This window comes from Pelophylax lessonae (assembly GCF_965119305.1).
Source record: "Pelophylax lessonae genome assembly, chromosome: 6".
Classification (NCBI taxonomy): domain Eukaryota; kingdom Metazoa; phylum Chordata; class Amphibia; order Anura; family Ranidae; genus Pelophylax; species Pelophylax lessonae.
Genome location: NC_138773.1, coordinates 160,197,564 through 160,210,237, shown reverse-complemented (window position 1 = coordinate 160,210,237; position 12,674 = coordinate 160,197,564).

Genomic DNA, 12,674 nt, shown 5'->3' with positions numbered 1-12,674 from the left:
CGGGGTAGCTTAGGAGACTGCTGGCGGTAAATGCGCCTATCGATCCGGTCGTTGAAGGCTGTAGTCCCGGGTGGCCAAGCGGAGCTCCGGAGCTATGCTGCCATCCGCTGCGCCGTACGCCACGCCCCCCCCCCCCCCCCCGGAGGTCCTTGTTAATGGACCCCAGGAAGGGAACAAAATTGGCCTCGTAAAGGGATTCCAATTTAGGGGTAAGCTGTATTCCTAGATATTTTAAAGATTTCCGTTCCCATTTATAGGGGCACTTGAGTTGGGTTAGGCGTTTTAACTCATCAGGCAGGGAGATGTCCATCGCCTCCGATTTGGAATGATTAACTTTAAAGTTCGATAAGTAGCGAAATGTGCGGAATCTAAGGTTCAGGTTAGGAATCGAAATGTGGGGTTGTGTGATATAAAAGAGCAAATCATCCGCGTATGCAGAAACTTTGAAATCTCTCCCACCTATGTGGAAACCATGAATCGCCGGCTCCGCGTTCACAAGTCTGATTAAGGGCTCCTGTGCCAGAATAAAGAGAATGGGAGAAAGTGGGCATCCCTGTCTGGTACTGTTTTTTAAGTGAATTGGTGATGAAAGAATATTGTTGACTTTAACTTTGTCAATTGGATCTGCATATAAAGCCTTTATCCACGTCATCATATTGTTGCCTAAGCCTATATATTCGCAGGTGGCCTGAAGGTAGTCCCATGCCACCCTGTCAAAGGCTTTTTCTGCGTCTGTGGACAGGACTAAGCCCTCTATGCCACGCTTATGAGCATTGTGAATCAGGTTCAGAGACTTAACAATATTGTCCCTGGCCTCACGGCCAGGCATGAAGCCCACCTGTTCAGGCCCAATAATGTGTTGTAATAAAGGCCTTAGTCTGTTAGCTAGAATTTTTGCTAGTAGTTTCACATCTATATTTAAAAGGGATATAGGTCTGCAATTTGCGCAAGAGGTTGTGTCTTTATCTGTTTTTGGGATCACTGTGATGTGGGCGGTCAAAAATTCTGATGAGGGTTTAACTTGTTTGGAGAGAACATTAAGTGCTTCGGTTAAGGGGGTTAACAGGAGAGACTCATGAGTCTTGTAATATTGAGAAGTCAGACCATCTGGTCCTGGGCTTTCCCCGGATTTAAGATTCTGGATGGCTAATTGCACTTCCTCCGGGGAAATTTCGCTCTCTCTAGTTGGGTCACATCATCTTCCGATAGAGTAGGTAAACCACTCTCCCTAATATATTGCAGTATAAGTGAGGTTCTAGGTCCGATGAGATCAGGGCTTGTGGGGGAAGATTATATAATTTCTCGTAGAAGGTGCTGAACGTTTCTGCAATTTTCCTAGAATCATGGAGCTTGTTATTCTCAGTATCTCTTATGTATGGTATGTGGGAAGAAAATTGTAATTCTTTTAGGGCCTTAGCCAGGTATTTACCTCTTTTGTCTCCGTGTTCATAATAAATCGTTTTTTTAAAATCTTTTAATTTTATTATTTAAAGTGTCAGCAAGGACCTTCCTCTGATCTATCAATTCTTGTTTAAGGTTTTGTGCTAAAGAGAGTTTATGTTGGGCTTCTACTGCAGCGATCTTCGAGATCAGATCCGTTATCTGTTTTTCTTTCTCCCTCTTTTTCCCGGCTCCAAATTTAATGAATTCCCCCCTAATCACACTTTTGTGAGATTCCCAGAGCATGATTGGGGAGATGTCAGGGGAGTTGTTTTCAAGAAAGTAATTCGTAAGTGTGGATTGAATATCTGTGTTGATCTATTGGTCAATTAAGAGGGACGGATTTAGTCTCCAATTGAACATTGGCTTACAATTTGTATTTGTGGAAAGGGTGATCGAAATCGGTGCATGATCAGAGAACGATATGACCCCGATCTTGGCGTCTAGTAGAATCGGGAGGTCTCTTTGAGAAATAAAAAGGTGATCTATTCTGGCATACCTGTTATGTGGGGCTGAAAAGTGCGTAAAATCTTTCCCTGAGGGGTGAAAAGTCCTCCATGTATCAACTAAATTTAAAGATCTCAATAAGACCTTGATTCTCTTCAATTTTTTGTAGGCAATACTTGACTTTCCGGAGGAGGTGTCCTGAAGGGGATCCAATGGTATATTGAAATCCCCACCAAGGACAACACACCCCACCGCAAAATTTTTAAGTTCGTCCATTAGTCTGGTACAAAAAGACACATGGGCCCTATTAGGGAAGTAAACATTGGCAAGTGTAGTCGGGCGACCATTCAAGGTACCTGCTAGGAAAACAAACCTACCTTCAGGGTCTGAAAGTTGTCTTTCCACAAAAAAAGGAGCGTTTTTGCTCAACAGTATGGCTACTCCTTTCGTTTTGGCAAGTGTATATGGCAAGTGTATTTGAAGTCAAGTTAGATGACTTGATAAAGCGCACAGCGCGAAACATGTAGTCATGGCAACCATATAGCTTGTGTTCCACCCTGGTTCCTGGTATTTCCCCGCAAGTGATGTCACCGCTACGGAACTACAGCGGAGTCCTTTCATCCTCGCGCCGGCTGGTTTCCGGCTTTGTGCACACACTGCTCAGTAGTCCTGGGAGACTGACCTCCTCGCACTTGTGTTGCTTGCTGCCAGGTGCCCTTGTCCACTCCAACCCAGGGGGATGTAAGCATTTTATGCACTTTGTTTTTCGGTTATCAATACCAATAAACTGTTAACCCTTTCTATACTGGATTTTAATCTGACTTCCTTATCCATTGCATCCAAGTCCTTTCATCCTCGCGCCGGCTGGTTTCCGGCTTTGTGCACACACTGCTCAGCAGTCCTGGGAGACTGACCTCCTCGCACTTGTGTTGCTTGTTGCCAGGTGCCCTTGTCCACTCCAGCCCAGGGAGATGTAAGCATTTTATGTAATTTCTATACTGGATGATCACCTGACTTCCTTATCCATTGCATCCAAGTGTGGTTCATGCGCTGCCTTCCTCATGTACTTTTGTCCATATCAGCACCCTTCCTATGCTTGTTGGCTAGCAGCAGAAAAAACACTGGGGAGCCTCACAGGCTTACTTCTATCCCTCCACCCTAAAGGCACCCCAGGAGCGCCAGATTTGTGATTATTGCTTTGACTTCTGGACTGGATTCTTTCCTATGGCTGCCCTGGGTGCGAATCTCTTTACTGAGCCACTAGTTGGCTAACAGCAGAACAACCGCTGGGGAGCCTCACAGGCTTACATCTATCCCTCCACCATACAGGCATCCCAGGAGCGCCTGGTTTGTGATTATTGCTTTCCCATGAAAAGAGGCCTGTACTGCAAAGGGAAACTTCCACCTATAAGGGATATTTTTCTCCCTGAGTGCATCCAGTATAGGTCTCACAGCCCTCCTGTTTTTTAATGTGATGGGGGATAAGTCTTGAAAGAGTTGGATTTGGACCTCATTAAACAAGATTTGTTCACTTTGTCTTGCCTTGTGCAGAATTTCTTCATTCAGGGTATGGCTAGCTAAGCAGCAGATAATATCTCTGGGCGGCATGGTATCAGGACCTTTAGGCCTAAGGGCTCTGTGCGCTCTATCCATCTCAATTGGGGATTCAGAAGGCCTTTCAAGGAGATTATTGAAAATGGAAGCTAGGGCAGGTCTAATACTCCCACTATCAACTGTTTCAGGTATTCCCTTACCCTTATGTTATTCCGCCATCCTCGGTTGTCCAAGTCCTCTAATTGGCGGTTCATGGCGATTAAGTGGCCTTGAGTGTGTGCTTGTGACTTCCTCCAACCTCTTTATGGCCTTGTCTCTGTGCTTGCCTGCTCTTTCTACCCCCGCCATTTGATCTGTGAGCCTTATGATGTCGGCCTTCAGGTCAGTGATAGCCGCCGCAAATGACCCTTTTATGTCAGCCGCGATTGCGGTCATATCGTTAAATGTCAGTTGGCGATCATTGTGTGGTAAGTCTCCTACCGTGACCTCCGATGCGGTGATGGAGTCAGCATTGTATTCTTCTTCCTCCTCATGTGTCAGCACCCGCGCCATCTTGGGGCCTACAGTGTGTCTCTGGGTCAGCGCTTGGGCCTTGAAGATATCCGCTATAATCTTGCCGTTAGCGGATTTTCCAATCTTCTGATGTTTGCCCTGGGAGTTCGACTTTGTGATCTTGCCCAAAGCTGGTAAAATTTGTGCGTTTTAAGGCCGCAGAATGTGTATAGAGCTGTCCCTCGTCCGGAGCTACTCTATTAGGCAGCCATCTCCGCTGCGCGCCAAGCCACGCCACCCCAAATTTATATGAAGTATCCCACAAACTTGGAGAGGGGGGGGGGGACATATGTACAGGGCCAAGGGGCATACCCCATATGTGGCCAGTAGATACAATGTGGCCAGAAGATACAATAGGTTATGTGAAGAAATATAGACATCTGCTGTACAAAATTTACAAATATACACCAGGTGCATTATATTAATGCACCCCCACCAAACAAAAATCTGTCTAACAGGAAAAGGTTAGACATCCTGACTAACTATGCTACAAATAACATTTGTACATATATACATAAAATAGACGATAGGTATGAAGATCCCCTACAAGCCTGTAAAGGAAAAAGGGTGAGCATGTGTGACTCTACATCCTATAAACTCACGGTGAGATGGCCCTCTCTGCAGAGGTGACCTTCTAACCTGCAGAATCTCTAAAACTAACGTTCCCATAGAGACTTCTGATGCATATGACCCCCTTGAGGGCACCCTTGAGTCGTCATCCTGTTGTATTCCTGTAATAGACAATCCGAACTTTCTGCCAATCTAACTAAACATTTCTGTACTTGTTCCATCTGGGAACCATATGACTAGCAATAGACACAGTCCCTCTCAAATTGTCAGTGCACTGACTCTTTCCTATCCTAGTCAGACCCACAAGTTAGGATGAAAAAGTACGGAGTCCACCCGACTGGCGTCCACAGTGTCCTCTCTGTAACACCGAGGCAAAACATCCCCTGGCGGCAGGCTATTATTGCTGGTGCCTGAGCAAAACTTGCCTACTTGTGAGTGTCTGTAAGAACTCTTCAAGGGATCCTTTAATCTGGCATTCCTCTCTCTGAAGAGACAATGAACCACTACCCTTCTCTCACAAGGTAGCAACTCGCACAAAGTTTCTTCCAACATTACTCTGGCCCACTGGCCCAAAGGAATCTTCTCAAAGTGTCCTTTAAATAAAGTATCTTGGCAAAGTGTCCTTCCTCAATACTTCTTTTAGCAATAGTAATGGCCCAAAAGATCTTCACAAAGTGTCCTGTAGCAAGGTGTCTCTGAACTAGGGGTTTACCCCCTCTAGGTAGCAGCCCCTGGCTTTAACAGGAGAAGTCCTCTGTGGCAGAAATTCCTTCTCCCAGATGATGAAACTATGGCAGTTTTGATGATCCCCATCTTCTTTTGCAAGGATAGAAGGGAAAGGGGAAATGGGATCTGTGAAGAGGGCTCCTAGCCCTAACAGAAACATTGTAACAAAGAACTCTTCTGGTGTACTAGCCCCCTTTGTACTTCAAACTCTCTCAGCAGCAACAACAGAATTCTTCTGGCTCACTAACCCCTTTGTAATTTGGATTCTCTTAGCTGAATCAAGAACTCGGCGCATCTCAGTAGTAGTGGTCAGGATGAGGCATGCTGACGATCTTGCCTTTAGGACTCAGGATACTGATGGCCCAGGCTTGGCTTTTTCCCATCTGGACAGTTGACCTCCACTCAATCAATGTAAATGGACCACCCCAGATTCCAGTTTGCCTTAAAAGACAGGAAGGTGTCCTGTCTGAGGCCTGGATTGCTTTTGATGTGTCTTAGTGACATAAGAAGTCCCAGACAGCCTCTTCACACCAAGCCCCCTTGATGCTCTCATTTTCTTCCATTACTTACCAGGGAGCATGTGGATAATCATATCCATACTCCATGGCCACCTTCCTTTGGACAAGTAATTGAAAACGAGAGAGCCTGGTAAGTTTCTGTCTGTCTTCTCTCCCAGGTTGGGTGTAAGGGTCTCTACTTTTGCGATCAGCTTGGAGTAGGTGACGTTCTGTGCCTGAGCCCAGGCATAGGTGCAGGGTAGGGATAGGTCTGGGACCCTAATGGCGTAGGCCTCGCAGAACCATATAACTAGAGATGGGCTTGCGGTTCGCCCGGCGGTCAGTTAGCCCAGCGGTCGGTTTGCGGCGAATTTTGCTTGTTCGCTACCTGCCAAATTTTCGGACACATGGCGTAGTTCGCGGTGGCCATATTTGTTTACATTGGGGAGAACTTTGACCCGTGACACAGCCGTCAGGTGGAAGGGGATAGCCAATTGAAACATTCTAGCACATGGACAGTCCCCCTACCCTATAAATAGACCCCATCTGGCAGCCATTTCACATTCCGCTTTCTGCCAGTGTAGGGAGAGGTCTCATTAGGGAGAGTTTGCTAGACGCATATAGCGCTGTGAAGATCCACAAAAGCCCTTTTCAGGGCTGGTATTTCGATATAGGCCTTCTACAGTCTCTTTTCAGGTTAGGGACAGGTATCCAGTGGTTGTTTTAGGGGCAGTTAGAGATCGGCTGCAGTCACAAATTGCACTGTCAATGTCCACAAAAGTCCTTTTGAGGGCTGGTATTTCAGTATAGGTCTAGTATCTTTATCTTTAGAGCTTAGGGGCAGGTATCCTGTGGTTTCTGTAGGGGCAGTTAGAGATCGGCTGCAGTCACACACAAATCGCTTTGTCAATGTCCACCAAAGTAATTTAAAATGCTCCAATGTCGTTTTAGAGTCTATTACAGTCTCTTTACTATAGGGCCAGGTATCCTGTGGTTGCTGTAGGGGCAGTTAGAGATTGGCTGCAGTCACACAGAAATGGCTTTTTCAATGTCCACCAAAGTCATTTAAAATGCTCCAATGTCGTTTTAGGGTCTATTACAGTCTCTTTACTATAGGACCAGGTATCCTGTGATTGCTGTAGGGACAGTTAGAGATCGGCTGCAGTCACAGAGAAATTGCTTTGTCAATGTCCACCAAAGTCATTTAAAATGCTCCAATGTTGTTTTAGGGTCTATTACAGTCTCTTTACTATAGGGGCAGGTATCCTGTGGTTGCTGTAGGGGCAGTTAGAGATCGGCTGCAGTCACACAGAAATTGCTCTGTTAATGTCCACAAAAGTCATGTAAAGCGATGCAAATTTGTTGGCATTGCTGTGAAGTGCACTAAAAAGGGGGGGGGGGGTAATCCACAGTATAATATACTTTGTAGAAAGTATATTATAGTGGATTATTACTATTATTGTGCACTGTGCAGCATTGTGACAGGTGTGGTGGTGAGACTGAGCGTTTCTGCAGCAACACTACACATAGTGACAAAAGCACTTATAATGTATTATAACTGGTGTGATAGACCAATTGCCCCCCCCCCCAATGCCACATATTGAAGTGGGGTGTTATCTGAGTAAACTTTTTCAAGTGTATTTGTATCATGCAACAATATTGCCTAGTTTGCTTAATGAAGTCTGGTACACAGCGCCAAACTCACTGGCCAATTTTTTGAACTGGTGTGCTACACCAATGCCACATACTGAAGTGGGGTATTATCTGAGTAAACTTTTTCAAGTGTATTTGTGTCATGCAACAATATTGCCTAGTTTGCTGAGTGAAGTCTGGTACACAGCGCCAAACTCACTGGCCAATTTTTTGAACTGGTGTGCTACACCAATGCCACATATTGAAGTGGGGTGTTATTTAACAGTATAATTTTCTAAGAGTGTATTTTAGTCCTGCAAAAATTTGGCCTCTCACTGTGTAAACAGTGCTACACACAGTGACAACAGTTACTGGCCAATTATTTGTAGAACTGGTGTAATAAACCCGTGGGCCCCCCCAATGCCACATATTGAAGTGGGGTGTTAACAGTATAATTTTCTAAGAGTGTATTTTAGTCCTGCAAAAATTTGGCCTCTCGCTGTGTAAACAGTGCTACACACAGTGACAACAGTTACTGGCCAATTATTTGTAGAACTGGTGTAATAAATGTGTGCCCCCCCAATGCCACATATTGAATTGAGGTGTTATTTAACAGTATACTTTTCTAAGATTGTATTTTAGTCCTGCAAACATTTGGCCTCTTTTGCTTGTGTTAACTCTGCTACACACAGTGACAACAGTTACTGGCCAATTATTTGTAGAACTGGCGGACTGACGGCAGATAGGGAGGAGAGGCAGGCAGAACTTGCATTGCAGAAGAGGTAGAAAGCAGACTGCAAATGTATCAGGAGCGAGCCATCAACCATGTACAGTCACATCTGGCGCTCCCAGGACGCCGGCACATGGCTCCGCAGTGTGGGCTTTTATTAATGTGTCCGTTGCTGACACCAGTGTTGCCATCTGCAGCCTTTGCAGTCAACGCATAAGTTGCGGTAAGCCCAACACTCACCTAGGGACAACCGCCTTAAGAAGGCACCTGAAATCCCATCATCAAGCCCAATGGGAGCAAAACTGTCAGAACCCACAAAGCCACACTCCATGCTCTCACCATCCAGCCTCTTCTCCTTCTCCTCCCCCTTCTCCTTCTTTCTCCTCACAGTTGTCCAACACTCCACCTTCCATGATGCCATCGTCATGTTTATCTGGAAAAAGGCAGGCTTCTGTGGCTCAAATGTTGGTCCTGCACTCCTTTCAGCTTTGCGTTCACAGGCAGATCAGTGGCTGACACCGTTGAATTTGTCAGTTGGTAAAGTGGTGTGCGACAACGGTGCCAATCTGCTGAGCGAGCTGAAACAGGGCAAAATAATACACGTGCCATGCATGGCACACATCCTGAACTTGGTGGTGCAACAATTCGTTGCCAAATACCCTGGGGTCCAGGACGTCTTGCGGCAGGCCAGGAAAATCTCGGGCCATTTCCGAAGATCTTACACAGCCATGGCTCGCCTTGCTGAGATTCAGTGGCGACACAACCTGACCCTCAGGCGTCTTATTTGTGACTGCCCGATGCAATGAACTCAATGTTGCATATGCTCGATAGGCTGCTCCAGCAGAAACGTGCAGTTAATGACTACCTGTTCGAACTCGGCGGCAGGAAAGGTTCTGGGGAGATTGGGTTTTTTTCACCTCTCCAGTGGCTGCTCATGTGGGACGCATGCAGACTTCTGCGGCCATTCGATGAGATCACCAAACTGGTCAGTCATGGCCAGGGTGCCATAAGTGACATCATACCTTATGCCTTCTTTCTGGAGCGTGCATTTCGTTGTGTCATTGATCAAGCCGTCGAGGAGCAGAAAGATGAGGAAGTCGCAATGTTGGATGAATTCCCAGGGGGTGCTACTCCATCTGAGACAAATCAAGAGCAGGAGTCTCTGAAGAGGAGTCAGAGGAGGAGGATGGTGCTGGGGGGGATGAGGAGGAGCAAGAAGAGCTTGCTTTAAACCTTTCTGGGATCCCTGCTGTTATCGGTGGATGGGGGGAGGAGAACGAGGACGACATTATCCTGGATGATGAGCTGGAAGCAGGCCACTATACCGCTTCCAGTTTAGTGGGAATGGGGGCCTACATGCTGCAGTGTTTTAAGGGGGACCCCCGTATAAAACGCATAAAGGCCAAGGACCAGTACTGGGTGGCAACATACTTAGACCCCTGGTACAAACACAAAAAGGCGGAAATGTTACCACAATCAGAGGGTGGTCAGAATGCAGCACTTCCAGGCCTTGCTTCGGGAAATGCTGCATTCTGCTTTTGCGTGCGCTGGCAGAGGAATTTCCAGTCACAGAGAGACAGTTGTGGGTAGTAATCCAACAGCGCCTGCAAGAAGAGGGCGGTTGGAAGATGTCTTGGTCACTTCAGATAGGAGATCCTTCTTTCAGCCGAACCATCGACAGCTGTACTCCCGATGCAGCATGAGGGAACGCCTAGAACAACAGGTGTCCGACTACATCGGGTTAATGGCCGATGTGGACGCTCTGAGGAGTGATGAACCCCTGGACTACTGGGTGGGCAGGCTTGACCTCTGGCCAGAGCTTGCACAATTTGCTCATGACAGTGTAGACTACCTCACATTTATAAAAATGAATTAGGCATGGATCTCTGAGGAATTCAACACGTGACCAGTAGACCAGGTTTCATCGAAATTCCTCCACCCACAACAATTCCTGGTCCTTTGCTTTGCTACATACAGTGGCATAAAAGGCATTTCATGTCCATTGAATGGCAAATTTTTGGGGCCTTTAAGGGCCGACAATTATTTTTTTTGTGAATGCCTAATGTACCTCCAGCCACCAAATACTAAGTTTTTTGCTGTCAGTTCAAACCATGTGAGCTAATTTTTGCAGCCTATACAGGCCGACACTTACGGTTCTGTGTACTGTGAACGCCTACCATACCTCTAGCCATCAAAAACTAAGTTTTTTACTGTCAGTTCAAACCATGTGAGCTAATTTTTTGCAGCTTATACAGGCCGACACTTACGGTTCTGTGTACTGTGAACGCCTACCATACCTCTAGCCATCAAAAACTAAGTTTTTTGCTGTCAATTCAAACCATGTGAGCTAATTTTTGCAGCCTATACAGGACGACACTTACTTCTGTTTACTGTGTGAATGCCTAATGTACCTTCAGCCACAGAATACTACGTACTTAGCTGTCAGGTAAACCCATGTGGGCTAATGTTTGGGGCCTGAAATGGGCGACACTTACTTCTGTATCCTGTGAATGCCTAATGTACCTTCACCCACAGAATACTACATTCTTAGCTGTCAGGTAAACCCATGTGGGCTATTTTTTGGTGCCTTTTATGGCCGACACTTACTTCTATATCCTGTGAATGCCTAATGTACCTTCAGCCAAAAAATACAACGTTCTTAGCTGTCAGGTAAATGCATGTGGGATATTTTTTGGGGCCTGGAATGGCCGACACTTACTTCTTTATCCTGTGAATGTCAAATTTTTCAGACTGGAAATGAAAAACAATGGGTCTGTAATGGTTCCGCCAAATTGTGGAATGGATGCTGACCCATTTTACAGATGTGTGAATGGACCCAATATGTATTAGACAATGTATTTACCGGCTGCTGTCAGTTCTGGCTGAGTTATGAAAAAAAATATATATTTTTTGCTGTAAAAAAAAATAAAAAACATTTAGGGCAACTTTTTTAATTGCAATACTTCTGTTATGACATTGTCCATGTGCTGGGACTATTTGTGCACAGCTAGTATGTCTTTTGTGGCTGCAAATATGACCTAAAGGTTTTTAAAGTTCGCCTCCCATTAAAGTCAATTGGGCCCGCCGCAAACTCTCGGTTCGCGGACTTTTGAGAAAATTATTTGCGGCTGGCGTTCGCGAACCGCCCCGGCAGATGTTCGTCCATCACTACATATAACCAGAACCAGAGCAATATAAATTTACCTGGCAATCTCTTGGGTAAACAGAAAGACCCCAAAACTATACTCTTTCTTCTAGCACCTACCTAGGAGGGTGCTACATCAGCGTTATCCCAATTTTTCTGCAAAAATGCAAGTACACTTGAAATTACACAGAAATTTTTCCATATCAGATTATTCATTAGTATTTTAGAGTATTCTTGTACTTTAATATTTAATTTAATTCGTAGGCTTACGAATTTCTTTATTGATTAGTTTAGAAACCTATTTACAACTCATAACATTTACATGACCAAGCAACAATCAAAACAACAGACATAGGTTGTAGACTGCAAACAAAAGTAAGCAACTCTTAGGCCACAATCTTACTTTTTTTGCAGCTGATTCCAAAAAAGAAAGAGCATTCTGTTTCACAAACTTGGTTATTTGCAACACTTTTTATTCTTATAATAAACAAAATTCTGTTATGGAATCACCTAGGATATCATTAAAGACTTTTTAAATGTATTCTTTAAACGTTAGTTCTAAACAAAAAATAAAGTCGTTTTTAAAATAGAATACTAGAAACAAGCTAATTCTGCCGAAAACCATTATTAAGAAGTAACAGCATATTACAGTATTCCTCTGAGTTGTTCTGTGCTACATATAAATTAGGTATATTTCACTTTGTCTTTTTCATATTATTTGCCACTGTTCCTTTTTGTGAGGAAAATTAGATTGTGGAAACATTCATACTGCAAACAAGTTGGGGTAAACAAGCATCCATTTTTTTTTGTCAAGAAGTAAATATGATTACATCCAAATGTATATAGTATTTATGCATGGAAACCTTTTTACAGATATTTATAAAGTAAGGTTTGTTTTGATTGTTTTCCACAAAACCTTTATGTGATTATTTGTGTGTACTTGTTTCTCAGCGTATACTTGTATATGGCAACATTGTTTTTTTTTCCTAGCAAAAATTTACTTTTTAGGGAAAAGCACCTTTTTCACAAGGACATACAGTATACAAACATATTAGAAAGTCAAATTGACACAATGAGGCAACATAACAAACTCACTTTTATTTTTATATAAAATATTGATTAATAAGGCTTTGCAAGGTTTTTGCTTTTTTTTCCATTACGGATAAACACAAAGTTTAGACCCAACATAGATCATATCTTTGTGAGTAAAACCTTTTTAAAGGAATTGAAGCAATACATTCACAATTAATGCTTAAGGCTTATTCAAGGATTTTTTTTATACTTTAATTTAGTTATATAGTGCTGTTAATTTCCAAGCAGATCTTTAAAAAGAAAGGTAAACTGTTCACATTAGTCTCTGCGACCCAAAGGAGCCCACAGC